Genomic DNA, 9,906 nt, shown 5'->3' with positions numbered 1-9,906 from the left:
CCTGGATATTGATGCACATTCAGGCACCAGCAGGGAATTGTAGTCTGGTAGTGCAGCCCTACTGGGGTGTGAGGGCACTGCAAGAGGGCATTGCAGGGAATTACACTCCCGACTATTTGGGACTTCTGAACTACCCAGAAGTGCTTCCAACAGGTGAAGCCCTGACACCTGGGTCCTCAATAAAAATGACCATAATACCTTATCCTGGTGTGTCTGCTCTGGGAGCGGAGATGGGCAACACTCGATTAGAGGAGTGTGGTGGAGAGAGAGGGAGAGAGAAAGAAAGGGAAGGAAGAAGAGAAACACAGTACTTAACTGTTTGCACAAAGTATTTTGTGTGTTTGTGTTTGGGGTTTGGGGTTCTGAGGCACACCCTAACCTTCACAGGGGGTTATTTGGAGAATCTCTTGATGTTAGATCACTAGTGTATGGGGTTAAATGTCTGGGCAAGGAAATTTACTTAGTATTTTCCCTAATAGGCGATTATTTACTGCTTTAGCGTCAATTCTGACTAACAGCTTATAGGAGGAGAAGAAGGAGGAGGAGGATGGAAGCATGCACTGATACAGAACATTGCCCCGCCCACTACACGATGAACCACCTCAGGATCCCAAATTAGGACCCGAGCACAGCCGTGCTGTAGGTGACACCTCATAGCTTATAGTCATTGAATTTAAGAACAACTGGCTGGATCTGAAAAATACAAAGAACAGTAACGAGTATAAGCATAGGCAGATAAAATCACCAGTTTATGACTCTCCATCTCAGATAGAACATAACACAACTGGTCAATATCATCATTTCCTATTTTGATGATTTTGGCCTGCTGCTGTAAACCTTTTGAGATCCACCAACCTGAAGCATAACCTTCGAGGATTTAACTGATGTTTGTTAAGAATTATTCAGTAGGTAAAATTTAAAAGAAACACACGTGAAATGGAAAGAAGTAAACTAGATTGGGAATGATGGGCTGCAGTGTGAAGAACTCGGACAAAACGATAGTTTTGTAAAAACCACCCAGACAAACACATAAGCAGAGGACATGTCCAGGGAAACCCAGACATATGGTAAACCCAGTCTTTGCAGTCAAATAACAAAGAACAAAACGAAACAATACCTCACAAGGAGCATCGTATATAGCTGGCTCACAGAAACATTTGTTTTCTATGTGTACTGTCTTCAGTGTGATGTTTGCTATATTGTTCGTGTGATTCCCTGTGATTTCCTTCCATAGGTCAATTGGAGTCTTTAATTCGGTTAAGTCAAGACTAGTCAGTGACTCTACCGAGTCCTGGCCAGAATAAGTGCATATACCCCATTTCTTATTATGTTTCATTCTGTACAGAGTATCTGAAGCCTATCCAGCCAGCATCAGGCACAAGGTCAGAATTAGTTCCAGACTTGAACACCTTATCAAGTGAAGAAGTTACTAAAGTAGGTTTTGTTTATTTGTTATGCAAAAGTTAATAAATTTTAGTCACCTATCTATTTTTGTAACAGAACACAACATGGAATGGGGAAGTGGTTTCCAATGTGGGTTTTCATTGTAGGTGGAGAGCATTTATTTCATTCTGTCATTGTAAATATGTCTGCTTTTTTGTAATGGGGTGGCAGAGCAGAATGAAATCCATGGAGCAGTCTGCCTTGGAGGACTCCTCCCAAGTCTGTGGTATCTTCAATGACATGTTATTGGTGAAATCGAGTAAACAGAGTCATTAAAGGGATAACATTCTAACAAACACATTGTGTTCCTGGGCATAATATAAAAAATGTTTTACTTTATGAGTCACTCTCCAAAGATGTTAAAACAACATTTAGAAGTAATACTCAATTAGAAAGGACTTAGCCATAATGACAAAGACACGTGGAGCTGCAGGTCCCATTAGTCTAGGTACCTTGCTCACTAGAATAATTTAATGTGGTGTCTTCTTCTGTTGGTTTGGTTTTCTAAGAGAAAGGCAGACTGTGTTACTAGGTGAGAGTGTTTTTCTATTTAGAGTCTGCATGTCTTTTCTGCTTTAATTACTGACTCCATACTCTCTGTGTTTACAAGGCATTTTTTCTATATGTTCTTTTATTATAAGTAAAATAATTCATCCATATACAGTATCTACTAATTTATCATCTTATTCCATTTCAGGACAAAGAAGGCTAGGATCTACCCCAATAGCATTCGCTACAAGGCAGTAATATACTTTAATAGGCCTCAGCCTACAGTATTAAACAATTAATTTTTCCTTTTCACACAGAAAGAATCAGTTTGGAAGTGCAGATTTTGGAATTTTTTTAGTACTCATCCATCATCCATTTACTGAACATGTTTAATCTAACTGCATGGTCGCAGGGAACCATAGATTATACCAGCAGCATTAAGCAGGGAGCAACTCTCTGAAGCCACACTCCCTCCGACACATGCAGACACACACACACCAAGTACTAACTGAGATTCCATTCAGCTTAACTTGTATGTCTTTGGTATGTGGAAGAAATCCCAGTGTTTGGAGAAAATAAGGGAAGGTGTCCATTACATGCCATGCCTTGTTGGTTGATTCTCAGTGCTACAGGGATGGGTTCTAGCCTCCCAAAACCCAGTACTGAATTAAGTGGGTCCAAAACATGAATCATTGGATTTTTTTAACTGAAGCAATTTACATGACACTCCTTCACATAAGCATCAGTCTATACTATATTATAATTGATTTCCTGGTTTCCGTACAAATTTCTATCCACCAAAGTTCAAAATGAAATAACCATTGTTTGTTTGTTAGTCATAGTACAGATATAGAAGTATCACAATATTTTTAACCCGCCTCTATTCTGTTTCTTTTCTTGGTACCTAGATGTGGCACTTTGTGCCAATGGTCTACTGCCAGACCGCCCTCCTACATATGGAAAAGTCATCTCAGGTAAAACAGCATTGGAATCATTGAATGGAAAGAGATAATCTTTCCATTCATCAGAGTGGATGGCCAACACAGACTCCACTATAGAAAATGCAAGAGCAGGTAGTTGGAAAGTTGGCCGAGGTCTCCAGGATGTTGAATTTATTTTCGATCTTCTATTTTACAATTATAATCTTCACCATTGTCAACTGGCCATAGTTCATCAATTACTTAATAGGAAGATATTTTTGGTTTTCATTAATGTATAATCAGTTTCTACCTTCTTCTCTGTGTGGTTTAACAAATCTGTATTTAAATGTATATCAGTTTTATATTTACTAATTAGTTTAATCTATTCTTGTATTTAAACTGAGAATTGTTCAAAACACTCTGCACCTGCACTTATTGAAGTTCCTTTCCGAAACTGAGACACCTTCTGAGCCCTTCCAGTCCCAGATCCTCACTGCAGCCATGAGGCGCCCACTCTGAGCCTTGCTCCGCTCCTACCCCTGTCAAATTCTGGCTCCACCCAGCCATACTACCATTGCTGCCGAATCCTGGCTCTACCCGGCAAGAGCACTCCCTGAGCACTATGGCTGCTCCTGCTACCTGGTCACTCAGCAGAAACAACCCTTTGCAAACCCATCTGCCTGCTTCTCTCCATTCACTGCCTCTCTCACTTCTCTGCCCATCTTTACTTTCTTTCCTCTTCCTTTTTTTTAACCTCCATTATTCTTTCTGTCTCCTTTCTCCTCTCCTAACACTTGCTCTCCCCTTTATAAAGTGGGGAGAGGTACAGCTATGAGAATCACAGCTCCAGCACTAATGAGGGACATGGACAATCCTGCACATGTGCACAAAGGGCAGGGCTGTCTGCTTCCGCATCTCATGCAGAAGCCGCTCAGACCAAGCTACCACAATCCACCTGAAGATGCATGAGTTGCCGTTATTTATTTATTTAAAACTTTCCAACCATCTGTGGACCTTACTTTACCACACCACCATCTTAAATAGTGGTGACCTGATGATGTCACACTGTACTATGTAACTTCTAAACATGACGTAGTAATGACAGTGTGCTGATGTCAACAACAGCATGACCACAACTAAGTCAGAAAAACACAATAGAACAGAAAATAGTAATGCAAAAACAAAATAAAATGATATTTAAAATTATTACCTAACTTTTAAATGAAAAGAAAATTACAAGATATGTGCCAAAATATATTCTGTATGTCTTAAAACCCCAAAAATCATAACACAGGTGGGTTCTGTTTCATATTCCAGTATAGAAAATTTACTTGTTTGAGCATAAAATACCTCCTTTTTGTTTATCTAGTAATTATTGTAAAGTATGTCTTTGCTCTTATTACCTGCATTCATTCAACATCTTCCTATAATTAAACCTACCACATAGACAGGTGTTAAATACATTCTTTGTATTCATTTCCAAAAACATTATTGTTGAAAAATTGATGTTTTACAGAGAAAGGATCCACATAGAATAATAATACTTGGGAAATTAAATGGGAAGACTTTCTACAGCAAGGAGTAAATTTCACTCCTTTAGAGTTTGGAGAATGCAGAAAATATACATTGTTGGCACCGTGAAATGGTCAAATTGTGATCCTGAGGCCCCTAGATTGAAAATGTCTAACAGACATGCAGCATTAATGGAACAGGTCCCAGCAGGAATTTCGTATTTTGCTGGTATTCTGTGAACAAGACCCCAATTGTTTACAGACCACACACCCACACAGCAACAATTTCAAAACTCTAATCTCACTAAGAGCATGTCTTTGTGTTGTGTGAGAACACTAAAGCACCTGGAGGAAACTTACATGAACCCAGGGAATGATGTTAAACTAAATGTACTCAATCAATTAACTGAAACAGCTGCATGAAAAAGGGATAAATAAAAGGGTCTTATACAACAATAAACCTGATCTTACTTGGCTATTTAAAAATCATACTGTTAAAAAAAAATAAGTAATTCTGCAGGGAAGAAAATAATAGATTTAAAGCTCATGGGTCGCAAAGTTTGAAGTAATCCAAGAGATTTTTTTGTTGTTGGTTTCTGACATGGTAATATGTCACGCTGTTGTAACAGGTTCCTTTTTTGATCGTGCCAGAGGCAGTCTGCTAGTTCGCAGTTCCTGGGGATGAACCTCAGCAACTTTTACATTTTTCCTACAGAGGTTTAAAACCAAATGGCTGTCTTATTAAGTTAAATCAACAGGTATTTAGCCTGAAAGGCATCTATTGCTCACCTCCCATGATGGTGTGGCATCGCTGGAAGTGTGCTAACACAAAAAACAATGCAAGACATTAAAGGTGTGTGGGCCAAACCATAATGAGTTACACCATTTCCTACCTGTTATCATTTTATTGACTTCTGAATGACATCAAACTGCTTTCTGGTTACAAAAATGCAACTGTGGAAGTACTCCTGGGTTTGCCTGTAAATGTGGCTTTCCACCCTCAAACAGTCTGGATGAGGGAAGGTGAGAGTGAGAACCTCTTCTGACTTTTTATTGACAGAGAGGGAAGACACAGATCTAGTACCATACCATTGAGGTTATGGGGGCCCATCACTGAAGCAAGCTTAAAACATGATGAAGGCAGGCTTTATAGTTTAAGTTAATTAAGCCACTTGTAAAGGCACGTTTATATGTGTTTGAGCCCAAGAGGGCATGCTCTTCCTCCTGTTATTAAATTTAAAATGTCATGTTATTTTCTAACCCGCTTAACCCAGCCCAGTTTTGTGGGTTGAGGGGCTGGAGCCTATCCCAGCTTTTTCTTTCTTTTTCTTCTTCTTTTTTCTTTCTTCCCTAGAGAACAGCTGGACAGTGGTGAACTCGGAGCCAGCATGCTGCTGTGGGTTTCACTGGGCCTTGGTCGCGGGGGAATTCTCAAGTCGCTGTCAGAAGGAGCCAACTGGAGCCAAGGATCGGTGAGGCAATCGTGACAGCAGAAATAGATGTTGAGAAGGTCAGCTGCATGTAGGGTGACTCCCCTGTTGAGACGTTCAGACGGGAGAAGTAGGGGGCCGCCAGTAGTAGAAACAGGATGCACCGAATTTTTAAAAGGACAGCTTCCAGCATGGTTTTAACCTCGTTGTTTTAAAGGTTGTTTTTTTCTATTGACTTTAACCTCCACGATTCACTTCTGCTTTTATTGGATTATTTATTTATTGAACTTTTTGAACCACTGCACTTTACTTAACTTTGAACACTGTTTTGTTTTGTTGTTTTAAATAAAAGCACATTGCACTTTGTACATCATCCCCTTGCTTTGTTGTTGCCTCACTGCCTAGCTCATCGGTAACATTACCATCGGTGTAGGATTCAAGGGCTCCCGAATAGAAGATGGGAGCATGGAGCAGAACCCGCATCGTCACATGCATATGCTTTTCTTTCACCATTAATTGTGAGATGCAATTCCATGGTGGCTTGGCCAATCCGGCAGATGTTTTCAGTGGTGCTTGCCACTTTTTGCTTCCGGACAAGTGATCCAAGGTATTTAAATTCTTTAACCTGTTTGACCTGAACGCCATTGAGAACAAACCCTGTACAGGGTGAAAAACCATTGCAATACTAACACACAAACAAGCAAACATACACACACACACACCCACACCCACAAACACACACAACTAGGGCCAATTTAGCGTCACCAGTTAACCCAACCTGCATATCTTTGGACATTGGGAGGAAACCCACGCAGACATGGGGAAAATATGCAAAAACCACACAGGAAGGAGCTGGGATACAAGGCCAGGTTGTGACGGTGTGGGTCCTGCTCCAATGCTCCTTCATCCCATTTGGGAGCCTCTCAAACCTGATACCATCGAAAACATAACCAGATGAACTGGCAGATGGGGACAAAACACACTTGGAGCAAGGGGATGGTGTAAAAGTGTTCAGTGCTTTTATTAAATCAAACAAAAACAAAAGTGTCCAAATAAATAGTGCATTCCATCAAAACATTTTCAATAAATAAATAATCCATAAAAACATGTGAAATGAGTGGAGGTTAAAACTGCCAATAAATAGTCCCATTTAAACGAGGTTAAAATCAACAGGCCGGAAGCAGTCCCTTTTTAAAAACCCGGTGCGTTCTTTTAACTGGTGGCTCCCCTGATTCTCCCATACAGGCCTTGCAACAGGGGAGCTGAGCTATCCGTAGATGCAGCTGACCTTCCACTGGTCTGGCAGCCTTCCGTCCCTTGGCTATGTGCAGCTCCCTCGCCAGACTGAGACTCGGGTCTCCAGAGACCAGGGGCCTCATGTATAACGCTGTGCGTAGAATTCGCACTATAACATGGCGTAAGCACAAAAGCTGAAATGTGCTTACGCACCGAAAAATCCAGATGCAGGAATCTGTGCGTACTCCAACTTCCACATTCTTCAGCTACATAAATCTAAAAACTAACCCCAACTCCTCCCAGAATTACACCTTTTTGAATATGCAAATCAATATAAATAGCCCTTAAGTTCAGCGTTCTGTGAAAAGACAATGGGAAAAGCACGGGGGAAAATATAAGAATTTCAGCGAATACCAAGTGGAGGCAAAGGAAAAACATACTATTTGTTTAATTAAACCGTGGAAAATCAACAAAAGGAAGTCGATCGAGTGACATAGCGTGTTGGAGAAACTTGAAAGCTCAGATATCAAAGTCACTGTGAAAAGGCGAGTCGTAGCCCACCGTCTGAGTCTCATAGGAAAGCTTATTAGGGTACAGACAAAAAAAAAAATATGCACACAGTGGGGAAAAAAGTACGAAATGTCAACTTCAATCTTGAAATTTCCACTTTAATCACGTAGTTTATTTTGTCATTAAAGTAGAACATCATAAACGTCATCTTAAAATCGTTTAATTAACCAGTTTCTCAAATCACATCGTAATTTAAGTAGCACGTTAAATGCTTTGTTTTGTATGTGATCTTCAATGTGCTCTATGTGTGTGAATCACTACTTGCTTCTTAAACCGGTTCTCTTCCTCCGACTGGACACAGGGTCCATTACATTCATGATATTACAGCTCTCTGAATAACTAAAATACTGAGATGTATACGTGATATCATTTTCATGATGATAGGAGTTAAAGAACGTTATTAAACATGGGTTTCACGGCGCAGTGATTGTGTGTGACCTTCGATGAAATTATTTATTGCAGCAGTACTCATGGGCGGCTCTAGGCAGAGAAACAATCGGTGGCCCCTTCGCCCGCCAATTTCAATATGGTATCTTATGCACGGTGGATGGCCATGTCCATTGCGGACACTGCATAGCCGCCTCATGCTCATGACAAAAGCATTTAACTTTTGTCGAAATTTGACGCTGCGTTTTTAGCTGTGTCGTTATTTTCTCTTTCTGTTTTATATTCAATATATATTGGCGTGGCCGCCCCTGCAGTCCTTGCTTTTCTTTCTCCAAGTAACCGATCGCCACACAATCAGCTCGTAATAGATAATAATGTATAATGTAATAGATGTTAAGCCATCTGAAAGCTTAGAGCGCCGATTCTTCAAAACGTTTAAGGAACATTGAACTATCTTCGTAGTACATGTTTAATTATTCTATCCTTCACGCCAGTCCCAGTGAAGAATATGGATTATTTAAATGAAGTTAAAGTTTTACCTGTATAAAATAATAAACATATTTTGCTGCATTTCATCTTAAAAATGATATCGTCATCATATGTAAATACACGCTTTATAAAGTGGCTCAGGTTGTGCAATATTATAACTGTAGTGCAAGTTTACAGTGGGGTAATTGAACTTATAAGTACAAACAGTTCTACAAGGAGCAATTGACTGAGTGCGTTTAGAGTTCTTGGGATGAAACTGTTTCTGAACCGCGAGGTCCGTACAGGAAAGGCTTTGAAACGTTTTGCTGTGGCTGAGGTAGCATGTGCTTGAGTCTGTATCCCAATAATTCTCTTTCCGACCAGCTGCTGCCATGATTCCTCACTCAGATACAGTTATATAAATACTCCGATTTGTGCAGTGAGAGTAATATGAAAAAAGATGATCCGCTGTGGCAACCCTAACAGGAGCAGCTGAAAGAAAAAGAAGAAGAAGAAGGTGCAGTGAGAGTAACAACGCTAAAGCAGTTATGGTATTTGGAATACTATGGCTATTCCCTGGACCATTATATTGTTACAAGTTAATTACAATCAGATGCATTACACTAATAAACAATATGCGGTTAGTTTTAGTGTATTTATAAAGCCGCATTAGGAAAATAAAGAGTAACTACACAGGAACAGTAGCATTGCTTTGAAGCTGGGTGCCGCCAGTCTGCAAAACCGAGCAGAGAACTTGTGTACGACAAGGTATGAGGTACCGTGGAAAAGTGCGTAGCTTTACGTCAAGTGTAGGTTTTATACATCACGATTTGAACGTGGACAAGTTCTTACGCAACATTTCTGTGCATACGCACCGTTTATACATGAGGCCCCAGGACACTCACACTGGGGCCCTCCCTCCCAAGCCTCCTCGACTCCCGCTGCATTCCACAATTGCACATCCCCATGCTCTAAATGTGACTTTTCCTCATTACACAGCTCATTCGGTTACGTTATTGATGGTGTTGGGTTCAAGAGGCTCCCAAATGGCAACAGAGAGCATTGGAGCAGGACCCACACCATCACACAAGTCTCTTTATTGTCAGGCAGCAGCGTTATCACTGGGCCACCCTAATTTAAAATGTTTTAGATATATATATAAATTTGCCAGGCTAATATGGTAGACCATTTTAAAAAACTGCTAAAAAACCCATTATTTTAATATGGCTTTCTTATAGCTTCATTTTAGTGTAACCCTGATATTCTGTATATGCATTTAATTATTATTTTTGTCATGGTTCTGCAATCCTCATTAACCCCTACTTTCTCTGCAGTTCTTTTTCTAGTTTTCTGTGGTGCCGATCTACGCCACCACCACCAGATCAAATCACCGTGCCGTCCCTGCATTGATGGATTGAAGGCCAGATGTCCACATGACCATCATCATCTAAT

General features: G+C 40.3%; 1 long non-coding RNA gene across 1 annotated transcript; it reads left to right on the top strand.

Moving 5' to 3' along the window:
* Positions 1 to 1,347: 1,347 nt before the first annotated feature.
* Positions 1,348 to 6,175, top strand: LOC120532147. Its single transcript, XR_005634220.1, has 3 exons — positions 1,348 to 1,434; positions 2,841 to 2,906; positions 5,718 to 6,175. It is a non-coding gene; the product is annotated as an uncharacterized LOC120532147 (long non-coding RNA).
* Positions 6,176 to 9,906: the final 3,731 nt, after the last annotated feature.

This window comes from Polypterus senegalus, chromosome 7 (genome assembly GCF_016835505.1).
Source record: "Polypterus senegalus isolate Bchr_013 chromosome 7, ASM1683550v1, whole genome shotgun sequence".
In the NCBI taxonomy this organism is placed as follows: Eukaryota; Metazoa; Chordata; class Cladistia; order Polypteriformes; family Polypteridae; genus Polypterus; species Polypterus senegalus.
Note: the sequence above shows the minus strand (reverse complement) of the source record. Positions and strands in the feature narration are given on the sequence as shown.